The 12,602-nt window shown below is 39.2% G+C and overlaps 1 protein-coding gene across 1 annotated transcript in view; it reads left to right on the top strand.

Moving 5' to 3' along the window:
• The first annotated feature begins 501 nt into the window (after positions 1 to 501).
• The window catches only part of LOC138970629 (multiple epidermal growth factor-like domains protein 10), a 120,119-nt gene continuing 108,018 nt past the window's right edge, over positions 502 to 12,602 (top strand). The window contains exons 1-2 of the mRNA XM_070343099.1: positions 502 to 576; positions 11,854 to 11,928. The gene's annotated coding sequence lies outside the window, so the exon portion shown is untranslated. The remainder of the gene's footprint in view (positions 577 to 11,853; positions 11,929 to 12,602) is intronic.

The raw sequence follows: 12,602 nt of genomic DNA, 5'->3' as shown, positions 1-12,602 counted from the left end.
GGGAGCACCATGTTTTTGAAGCCACTCATTTTGATGACTTCGAGTTTTAAGCATGGTTGATCCTGGTCAAATTGCAAGGTCACAGTGCATGGGGGCGACTTATCACTTATAACAAGAAAGTTATCATTTATTGACTGTTTAAAAAGCTAGCGATCTCGTTTGTATTACACATACGAGGAGGTTCTTGTAAAAATCGATTTATATGAGATCAAGCGTATCTGTTGTGGTATGAATGGTTTATGAATGTGATGCGAGAGCAGCAATGTAGGTTATCTACTGTTGCACGCGTGGAGCTTCACAATCGCAAGCAAAGCTACAGGACCCGTTGTGTATGCAGGGTGGTTTTAGGGTGAACATTTCCTTGTTGCCAGCAGAATAACATACATATACACCCCGTTATAGTTTACGGGTGGAAATGAGTACGGTGGTGGAATAAGTGTTTCGATTCACACGCTACAAATATTAATTTTGTGCGCACGTTTTGTCTGTAAAAAGAGCTGGGTGTGAACGAACGCTGCAAGACAATCTCTGACTGCCGCGGCACGGCACAGTGTGACGACATCACCAGTTCATGCAGTAAGTACCTTTCCTAACCGACAACTGCTTCTTATAGATGCGCGGCAAAATGTAAAAAGGCGCTTAGTTACTGAGATTAACCACACACTCGCTCTCTTTCTCTCTCCCTCTCAATTGTAGCCACAGTTTGGTAACAAAACAATGCTTCTTCATGACTGACTATTAGGGTTTAACGTCCTCTTAGACCAACTGGTCTATATTGGGACAGGTATTGGTAATACGCTGAAGATATGGTGTGATACTTTGATTCGAACAAGCCCGCTGTGGCTGTCTTCTTCGACACACCAGCATTGGGTTTGTCTCGTCAAAGTATCGAAATACGATCATGATAATCAGAGACGAGAGATGATGCATGCGTGTCTTCGTGTTTTCCAAGCCCTGAGACTTTCGCTGTGAACGTGGGATCTTTTTCGTGCGCATGTGTGCACACGGGGGTGTTCGGACACCGAAGAGAGTCTGCACAAAGTTGACTCCGAGAAATAAATCTCTCGCCGAACGTGGGGATCGAACCCACGCTGATAGCGACCAACTGGCTACAAAGCCAGCGCGCTACCAACTGAGCTACGTCCCCACCCCGCTTCTTTATCATGTATTATCGGGAAGAACATGCCTCAAGTCGAAGTCAGCATAGCGTTATTGGGATACATCCAGCTTCGCTGGGATAATGGTTGAAGTTTGCGGATCATGAACAATGCGAGCTTCAACGACCATTTGTCATAGTGACCTTTTGGTGAAACTGAGATGTGCTCACCCCTTGGTGAAACTGAGATGTGCTCGATGTTACACGTGAAGATCATCAACATTTACTCACGGGGAGCCAGAAAGCCACGCATTGGATAGACACTGATGGTAAAGCTCATTTATATAACAAAGTTTAACAATGTATAGTTTAAAAGAAAGGTTGCATAACGGTGGGTCTTTTGTTTAGATAATCATATTACATCTTATGAAACGTCCTCGGGAGGTTTCACATCATCAAGAAAAGTGAACACGGTATGACGTAACAAAACTTCTGAAATGCAAAGCCACATGACGCTCTTATGTGCTGCCGCCAAACAAGCTGTTTACTTGCTGTGGAACATCTTCCATTAACTTGATAATTCACTCAGTTATGCTCACTCTGATGTCTGCGGTTAGCCTGATATTTCCATTTTTTGCAACAAGGTGCTTTGTTCTGCAGTATTTGTCATGAAGTGGATTGTAGTGTGAATAAGGTGTTACTTTTCTGTATACGTGTTCTGCCCTATCTTATTACACTGACTTCAATCTTCACACTAAAACACTCCAAACACAGAATATTGGGAGGATGCAGACTTATTATTTCCTCACACAAAATATAACACAATTCTTCACCTAAAGAAAACAACATCAATACCAAACAACTTCTCGTCCACACCGTTCTTACAATCTCTCTACACTCACTCCACACACGGGATTAATGATATAAAGAAATTATTTCAATAATTAATTACTGCACAAGGTAAAGTGTTGACAGACACTCACGAGTTCGTAACACGGCTCACTATATGTCGTCATTTACACCTCCTTGTGTCGCTGAAACCACGTAGACGATGAATTCCCAGAAACTCTCCTTTTAGATGCCAACATGCACCCTTCACGTTTCTCCCCGAGAAACACTTTCACCTTTCACGTTTCTCCCCGAGAAACACTTTCGCCATTAACGAAAATAACCGTCGTCTCTACGACCGGTGATGATGGAGACTCCTCCGTCCAGCCATCTGCGCCGATGTGGTCTCTCTCTCCACCATCGTCACGCCTCTTCCGTGTGAGGTCCGTCCCTCGCTCACGCTCATGAATCCTCGTCATGGAAACTCCTAAAGAATTAACCCAAGTCTTAATACAACATTCTCTTAAACCATCTCCTCTTCCTAAACTAAAGTCATGTAACATCTCTCTCGTTCATTCTACATTCACATTCCGTCCAAAGTCAATATCTAAACTATACTTCATCCATGAATCACTTAATCCACCACTGACGCTACCATACATAGTATCACTGTCTTAAACATAACATAAATGCGTAACAGCAATTATGTTCAAGAGTTTACCAACACAAACTATAACACAATCACAACAAGAATTCTCTCAAACTCCACACCAGAATTTAGTGCACTTTGTATACACTTACATTACATTCCAGCTATGTATTCAAGCTTCAATAATATAGAACATAGTAAATCATTTACCTTAAAGTGTAACTAAACAAGCAAAAAGGAAAAACATCGTTCAGCAACCTTTACACTTTGATATGAAGAAGGGCCTCATATACTGTCGAACTGCGAAAAAAAAAAAAATTTCTCTCACTCGGACACTGTTTGACGGACATGTGAAGTGCGCGCCAGGAACGACAATCTTCTTAGTTTACCTGATTAATGCCCTTAATTTTTGGTTCTGGTACTTTCAGTTCCGGCTGTTGTCATCAATCTACCAAAATAAAAGATCAAACGGAGTTTTCGATTTTTATTTCATGGTTCAGAAAAATATTGCTTATTTTCTGAAGTCAACCGTTTTAGCGAATCTTTCTTTGATTCTTAAAAGTCATTTCAGATTGTTGAAAAAATAGTTAACGGTTAGTAATTACCAATATATCGTAAACAAACATATCGATAGGTTTTGGTAAGAAGACATAAGTGCGATGAATGTGGTACCAGTATTTTTGTGGTAAGTAAGGATGCATTTCTTTGCTGTAAGCACATTTACAATGCACATTTAATCTGTTTAGCAACATAAACGAAAGCATGGTACAGTGCCGCTTGTTTGTGGTCTATCTTTTCGCGGCAGATGCGTAACAATTAGGGTCTCAGTTGGAAAAAGCTGCTCGGAACCAGAGCAGATTTGGCTTGGGTTCTTTGAGTGTGAATGATCGACGAGTGGCTTGACATTTTTAACGAATCATTACTGTAGCCTACTTGAAACCATCATCTGTTTCTGAATTTGTCATCAGTTATGATTGAGCAGTCTCATAGGAATCGTCCATAAAATGTTATACCGAAAAAGGGCAGACGATTCTGAATCACACAGGCTGCTGTACAAAATCAGATCTAAAACGATATTTTGAACTGCGACGTCTGCGTAAATGCCCTGTAACAAAATACCTTGTCCTGGTCATGTGTATACACATCAGCTTCTATTGGGAAGATCAGTATTTTATATTAATCACAAATACAAGGTTAGAAATAGTTCTGAAGATCGCCTGTGATTTCAGTTTCAGCGGCAAACTAGCAGATCTGTCCAAACCGGCATCGTTTCATGGTTGAAACTTGAATAATCCCAAATAGATCTGAGTGGGGGTAAGTTTTATAGTATTTCAATTTTTTACGGCAGTTTTATTTAAAGATAGTGTAGTGGATGTCTCTGGTGAAGACTACAGTTATATGAATTTTTTGTTGTAATATTAAAATGATTGTTCTTTATTTACACAATTGAATAATTTGTATTTATTTGTTTGCAGATGACGGCATACTGAGTGCTCCAAGAACATACGCCTGCTGGCATTTTGTGTCTTTTCTGAAGACGTCGAGGCAAGCAGAAGTCACGGTCCTGGCCACACACACACAATGACATGAACAAGAAATGATATTTTTTCATGGGCATATCCAGTATTAAAACTTTATTACCATGCAAACGCAACGATTAGAATTTAGAGAAGGTCATCGGTCACACACACACACACACACACACACACACTGGGCGGATCCGGAGGGGGGTTCCGGGGTTTCCGGACCACTTAGGAGCCGGCCTTTGTATTCTAAGTGACGATTTTGGAAAGAAGTTGGCTAATTAGTTTGCTCAGGTTGTGCCAGATCGATCAATTGTCCTTGTTGTGATTCAAATTTTTCTTCTTAATATATTTACTTTTTTGGAAGGTGTATTAGGGGATGTTTCTTGGCTCAGATTGATCCATTTTCCTTGTTTTTATCAACATTTGTCGGACCCCCCCCCCCCCCCCCCCCCCCCCCCCTAAGGAGGTTGAACGCTTCGCGTCTTCAACTAAACGCTTCGCGTCGTCAAATTGTCCCTAAAAGAAATTTGGAAACTCCCCCTTAAAAATGATGTGATCCGCCCCTGCACACACACGTAATAAATGGATACAGTTTTTCTTTATCTAAATTACAATCAGATGTGGATGTAGAACAGGCACTGTAAACAAAACCTAGCATGATATACCACTTGTGTGATGTTTCGGTCAATATCTTTATTTTCCTTTCAGAAATACATTGGCGTTTTGAATGTCAAGGGAAGTGATACAAATGCTGCAGCGGGCTATCAAGAACGCGAAGGCAAACAAGGTAAATACCTACTTCTGACATTAGTTTACTTATTAACTCTTTCTATACTGGCCATTATCTCCCCAGTCTCTCCCCAGAAACTGGCCATTTGCATGGATTTGCAAAAAAATTCTCAAAAATAAACAAAACAAGATGCAGCCTTCAAACTCATAGGTTTTATTGTGAATATATTGCTAAAACATATGCCAAAGTTTGGTTTCATTGTTGTGAAAAAAAATAAAAATATGATGTCCAGAATTTATGGGTATATTTTACGCAATACGAAAAAGGGGGTATGTATTTTGACTTAGAAGCATTTTTTCTTATGAAGGCTCTGTTTGCAACAAAACTGTTTCTGTTTACTTGTATGAAGATTGTGCTTACACAAAAACATAACAAATACCAACTGATTTTCCATTTGGTGGTCATGTAAGCATTGTGAACATGTCCGAAAAATCTGATCACACACCATGTGGTCGACATGCAGACCTGAACGGCCAGTGTATGGTGGCAGAGTTGGAAAATAGGAAAAGTCTTGATGCCAATCCTTCATCAAAAACCGAAGAAAATCGTCATTGTAATAAGTTTGCTTTATTCTAAATCAAACGACTAGGATAGATGACAGACACAACGACAAACACATTCAATTCTATGTAAAACATACACAATGCTCACGTTAACAAGCTGGCCATAACAATGTGCCCATCGTGCATGAAGTGTGGCTTTGGTCGGATCAGTAGCCGTGCTTTGTCTGCGATACTAAACATGAAATTTTGTTAAAGCGACGATTTAGCAATGTTGTTGTTGCTGCTGCTGCTGTCTGTTCTTGTCACGACATCCCGTTTTTTCCCTCCTGATTCTGAGAAGAAGCTGTTTAATTGTGATATCAGGCCTAGGAACCCCTGATTTTCACTTGGAGCATTCTCAAAGAAACTTAGCGTATGTTAAGAAAAATGAGTGTACTCCACACTTTGTCTTTTGTTGTTCGTTGTCGTTGCATGTCTACCGTTCCACAGCCACCTACTATAGCTGATGGGGTCTATGTCGACCAAAAGAATGGGATTCACTGTAGGTCGAGTTCCTGTAGGTGGATTCTCTGTATACCTAAGACTTTAAAATTGGCAATCTTGTATACAGGGAATACCACAGGGTGTAGTTCCTGTAGCGTTTTGCTAATATCAATGAAAGTCACGTGATGCTTAACGACATCGTTAGAATTTGATGTTTTTCGATCTTTTTTTGATATTTCTTAGAAATTCGAGTATGGTTTGCAAGTTTTATTGAAAAACTGCACCCTGTGGGATTCCCTGTATACTAGATTGCCAATTTTAAAGTCTTAGGTATACAGGGAATCCACCTACAGGAACTCGACCTACAGAGAATCCCACTCTTTTGGTCGACATAGACCCCATCAGCCCTACTATATAAGTGCAAGTGTTAAATGACGTATTTCCACTAAAGACTGCTTGCAGAGAATCATGTGATGCCAATGCCAGGTAAGGACATGTGGTAATACATACTACGTTTTGGAACCAGGGAAACTGCAGCACAAATTATTTATCAACCAAATTGATTGACTTGTGCACCACGACAAAAGTTTTCTTTGATCCATAAAAGGTCTTTTGCCAGAAAAATTGCTCTGAACATCAAGTACCCTGCAAGTTGTCACACATTTACATTATTGAAATAAAAAGAAAACACACCAGTAACCAGGTTAGGTACGTTAATATCTATAATCAATATCTCGGCACGTTACTGCCTTCTTCGGGATGGTAAGCTGAACATTATTGAACAAAATAATCGGTTTAAATTGTATACTTTGATTCCTGAACGAAGAAGCAGAGGTACTGCATACAACTAGGACTGTAATATCAGCTTTTGCCTGAAACACACACACATACAGTTATAAAATTAATGCAATGTCATTGTATGAAGCCAGAACAATCACTAACTTACATAGTTGGTCACACAATTACCCATCACTGAACAATAAATCGAAGTCGGGTGGATTCAATGACTAAAGCAGTAAAGGCTTTGAAAAAACCCTCATCACAAAACATCCCCCCCAAAAAAAATAAAAAATAAATAAATAAATAAATGAAATAAAACAGGTTGTGTATATAGCGCAGTAAACACCATGCAGGTACAAGCAAAGATTTGACAGTGATTATCCTTGTTTTATATAGCACACATTTTCTAGTTTTAATCTCTCTCTCTCTCTCTCTCTCTCTCTCTCTCTCTCTCTCTCTCTCTCTCTCTCTCTCTCTCTCTCTCTCTCTCTCTCTTTCACTTTCTCTCTCTCTCACTTTCTCTCTCTCTCTCTCTCTCTCTCTCTCTCTCTCTCTCTCTGGAAAGTAATTTATTGACCTGTGGGTTGCGTTTGTATACACATTGGTGATTCGTAAACTATGTTGAAAGAGATTGTCAAACAATATTATATGGGGTGTCTTAAAAAAAATGTATATCAACAAAATATGTCATTATTATCAGGCACACGGTTTTAACAAAGCTATGTCACGGAATGCAACATAAGTGGCTTAAAAAAGTCGTGTTTTTGTGTGTGCAGGATATTCGCTAAGACAGGACCTCAAGCTGAACCAGCACAACAGCGATGCATTCTTCCATGGCTTCCACAAAAGTCTTTCACCTATAGCGGGCATTGCATACAGATAGTCCAAAGAGGGTTAGGGTTACCCTAACCCTCCTTTTTAAAAATTCTTTAGAACAATTATCCCTCTGTTCCCATGTTAAACATGGAATAAATCTGGACAAATGCGAGGACGTTAGCTTTTTTTTATTTTATTTTTTTTATCATTTTACTTATTATTAAAACTTGTTTAGATTTCGATTCGTAAACCATTTACAGTAATCCTTTGTTTTTTTAACTTTGTTCATCTTACCACAGTCACTTTGTTGTTTAGATTTATCATTAAATTTGTTACATTATGCAGGAAAAATGTAGAATAAAACCAGGAGAGCTTTCGGTAGAAGATATTTCCTGTGTCAAAAGTTAATGCTTATTCTGATTGATGGGTGCTCCAAACTAAGTTATTTTGACTGCCTTATTCGAATTCATTTCCAAGACAGGGCTGAGAAGTGGAGAAGCTTAGGAGAATATCGTAAAAATTGTCTGGGTGTTTATGCAAAACTTTCGAATATGTCAGATTTTACTTTAGAGATTTTAAATACTGTTAACTGACAGAAATGCTATAACTTCTACACCAATTGACTGGATAACTTCATATTCAGCATACTTAAACTTGATTTTATGCATGTGCAGTTCACAAAGTGGCAAATTTGTAGGTTAAATTATCTAACTTTTGCATCACCAATGACACCAACGCTTTCGTGTCTGAGGATTGCCCTGAACCTAGCTGTAACTGCATGCTTTCTTCAGGTCATCGATAGCCTGGGGGTTGAAGGGGATGTTTTTACATACTCAGACAGATGGGTGCTCCAAACTAAGTTATTTTGACTGCCTTATTCGAATTCATTTCCAAGACAGGGCTGAGAAGTGGAGAAGCTTAGGAGAATATCGTAAAAATTGTCTGGGTGTTTATGCAAAACTTTCGAATATGTCAGATTTTACTTTAGAGATTTTAAATACTGTTAACTGACAGAAATGCTATAACTTCTACACCAATTGACTGGATAACTTCATATTCAGCATACTTAAACTTGATTTTATGCATGTGCAGTTCACAAAGTGGCAAATGTGTAGGTTAAATTATCTAACTTTTGCATCACCAATGACACCAACGCTTTCGTGTCTGAGGATTGCCCTGAACCTAGCTGTAACTGCATGCTTTCTTCAGGTCATCGATAGCCTGGGGGTTGAAGGGGATGTTTTTACATACTCAGACATTCAAAATAATCAAAAAGGTAAAAGCCTGAAGGGTTTAAATTAGGTAAAAATGGCTACCGCTCAATGTCAAAACTCGTTCTGTTTAGTCGACCCCCGAATTTGGAGAAAAAAATTAAAATTGCACAAAAGTCAGACCATTCAATTTACAAAATTGCCACTTACTGGAAAGGCAGAACATAAACTGAAGTTAATGAATACCATATATAAAATAATTGGTTCAACAGATGCAGAAGTAATTTGCATGGTTGTGGGTGTCCTTTTTAGGGGGGTCAACCCTGTAGAAGAGACGATTTTCTTTAATTATCAATCCGTAATATATTGTTTGTTATGCATACAAGATTAACATTGACAAATACTTCAAGACTCCTCATTGATCTTAAGAAATGTTGTGGTTTTTTTTTGTTACTGACTGATTCACTTTCTATTCACTTTACTCTACATAAGTCACGACAAGAAAAGCAAGGGAGGTAATTTCTTCGGAAGAGGTAATTCTCTCCCCTCAGAACGATTGTTGTAGTTTGTTTGATTTTGTTCCCTTCTAATAAGTATTATTTAAAATAGATCTTTACATGTTGATGTGAAAGGCGCAGTACCCCCCTCCCCCCAGGATGTTAAATTCTAGGTTGTGTCCATGTAAAATCCTGATCCTAGTCAAGATCCGAGTTGGTTTTTCATGCAACTGTGCCTCTTTATGGCACTCAATTAGACATACTTTGCAATCCATAATTGCACGAAACTAAGTACAGGAAATACGTTGTTGTCGTGTTTTTAATATTACATAATAAAATAAAAAATGTCACAACTGGTTTCGTGTTGGGCTTTCTCTCTCTGTCTGAATCTCATAATTACTTCCTTCTGAGGCCTGAAATGTGTTGCAGGCATTGTTCAGCTTACATTTATTGTTACAATTTTTGTGATCCATATGTTATTATGTGTGTCTGTGTTTCTATCATTCGTTATCAGTGTGGTTAAAAAAAAAAGCACACGTCAAAGTAATTTACCCTTCATCATTATCAAAACATGCAGATACAGGTAATAAATATTTGTGATACTTTAAACAAATACAATGTTTGTTTGTTGCGTTTTTTCTTTTTTTCAGAGCAAACACACATCGTATTTGTTCAAACGTGTATATTCTGCACTTTCTAATACCCTGCATGGATCTCCAAATCAAGAATAATGAAAAGTCGTCTAATAGCCCTGCAGCACTCACACGAACATGATAGAAGCTTGCATGCATGCACCCAGGCTCGCTGTCTTCGGCTAAAAGAGCTAACCGTTGGATCTTCGCTCAGACAAATGTAGCTGTCTTGTCCACTTGCTCCTGTCGCATAGATCTGCAATGTGCAACATCATCTTTGATTAATAAGTCTGAGGCACAGACAAACACACACGCGCGCACATTTGCGAGAGAATGCACGTCAGTCTATTCAATCAAACAGTATAAAAACATACCACAGACGTGGTGGTGGAAACTGGACATTCGCCGTATAACAAAATCAAGAGATTCATTTGTGTGTGTATGTTTAATCAAAAGTTCATCTTGCGAACATTCAGTCTGTATTGTAACAGGACCCATCCCGTAAAAACTTCGAACAGATCTATTAAATTCTGAAATCCTTGACAAGTTTTTTTTCTTTTTTTCCAATCATCTGTATCTGACCGAAGTAAAAAAAATCAGCCAGTACACGCATCTACCCCCTTACACTACAATAGATATGTGGCGAAAAAAGGAATCGAGAGGGGGGGAACAAGGAATAAATTAGATCCAGAAATAATTCCACTTCATCATTCCAAAATTCAAGTGTGAAGTGATCAGATACTGTGGTAAAGATACGTGCTTAGTATCACAACTGAAAATACAAGCCCTAGGGTTTTAAATCAAGGAAACAATTAAAGTTAAGGAAAGATCAACAGAAATGTCGAGAACATGTAAAATATTGTACTTACAATCCGTTTCAGCATGCTAATCTCCCAGTCAGCCTCGTGCTTACGCTGAGCCAGTACATTTGGAGTGAATTCAAAGGCCAGAGATGCAGTACAAGCACATTAGTTAGATCCAATTCATTTACATTGCTACCTTGCCCAATTTATGGCTATTTCTGTTGGTAACATCACACATGTGGCAAGCAGTGCTTGTTGCCGACTCTGCTGGGACAGGCAGCAGACGATTTTATTTAGGAACCAAATTCTGATTGGTTAAAACATAAAACCGGAACTCAAAGTACCACTTGTTCTTTGGAAGTATCAAATCAAGAACAGATAAGCAGGTAAATCTGAAATGGGTTCAACACTTTTAAAAAATCGTAGTAAATCAGAAAACACAGTAAACGTTGGAAAAATTGTCCAGTATCGCTTCTACAGGTCTATACTTGGACAAAACATAAAGCAATTCAGTAAAGCTGACACTTCAAAATGTCTGTTTAGTTACACTTTAAGAGACCCGTCTCTTGAAAGATTGTTTGTCCCCGACAAACTTGACAAACGCCAGATACCTGCTTGCTCTGTCGAGCATCTACAACGTTGTAACGTTATTAAACCAAAACCAGCTACATTTCTCAAACACAACTCATGTCAAACCAGAGTTTTCTCGTGCAACACATGAAACCCATGATATCGCTTCAAACGTGTCCAAGCATATCCCAATACAATCTTTAGGGAGGTTAAAATCAAGACGTGCTTCACATCACAACTCTCCTACTCACATCTTTGTGACAGTATTCTTTTCAAAATATCTGGACTACTTTGCCTTCATATTGCGTATGCCCGTTGCCACTTTTCGGTTCCTAAAAAGTTTGATTAAAAGTCTATGGTTTCGCATGATTCTAAGTGTGTGTGTGTGTGTGTGTGTGTGTGTGTGTGTGTGTGTGTGTGTGTGTGTGTGTGTGTGTGTGTGTGTGTGTGTGTGTGTGTGTGTGTGTGTGTTGACACGTAACAGACCTCGGTCATTCTGCCATAAGTGGAGGTGACTGGTAAATACACAAACACGCATACACTCTGTTGCTTCTAACTTTCCACTGGAAGAAAGCGACCTGAATTTCACAGCGAAAGAAATGAAAATGAAAAAAAAAGTGAAAAAAAACCTGGTCTTGCGTTGATTAACAAAAAAGTTCCGTTGTGCAGGGCTAAAGGTTGGGGGCCAGTGTGCAGATTCTGGTGAGTGCGGAACTGATTCAACATGCTACGAAGGAACATGTCGTAAGTTTTGGAGAGAGAGAGAAAACTAACGAACGAATGGTTTAATGGCCCATTACAAAAAAGGGAACAGTGGGCTGCGAAAATAAATAAAAACTCAAAATATCAGGCATGGGAACTGACGCGAAAATACTTTTGTAAACCGCGGGGAAAAAAAGATTACCGCGGACAAATAAAATGGGAAGCAAAAAAAATGTTGACACCGGTTTTTTCTTTCCCGCAACACAACAACAACAACAGAGATTGCCCGCGTCGGTCGCTGGCTCAGTGCTTATTCTGTACGCCTGGCACAGTCAAATCGTGTTGCAATCCTATCGCGGGCGGTTACATGCGTTGAACGCATTCAATTGAGAAGCCATATTGGATGATTTTTCAACCGCGCTTCCCGTCTTCTGGAGTGATTTGTTTTGAGCAAAACGCCATTCTGTGCCGAGAATTATTCAAAGAGGCCAGCCATTTGACGATAGTGGTTGTGAATCTTGGAGGTGGGAGTGGGTTTCAGTTGTGGTTGGAGAAGATGGAGACAAAGGGATCAAGAAAGACCGTGTCGGCAAGAGATTTAGAAAAATTGTTGTGCCCGGTTCAGCACGTAAAAATTACCGTTGCATCGTGTGCAATAATTATATCCTATGGAAGTCGAGGCATTTCTACCCTAACATATATTCTGTCCTCTGCAT

The sequence above is a fragment of the Littorina saxatilis genome, linkage group LG7 (genome assembly GCF_037325665.1).
Source record: "Littorina saxatilis isolate snail1 linkage group LG7, US_GU_Lsax_2.0, whole genome shotgun sequence".
Lineage (NCBI taxonomy): Eukaryota > Metazoa > Mollusca > Gastropoda > Littorinimorpha > Littorinidae > Littorina > Littorina saxatilis.
This window is presented reverse-complemented; position numbering and strand designations above follow the sequence as displayed.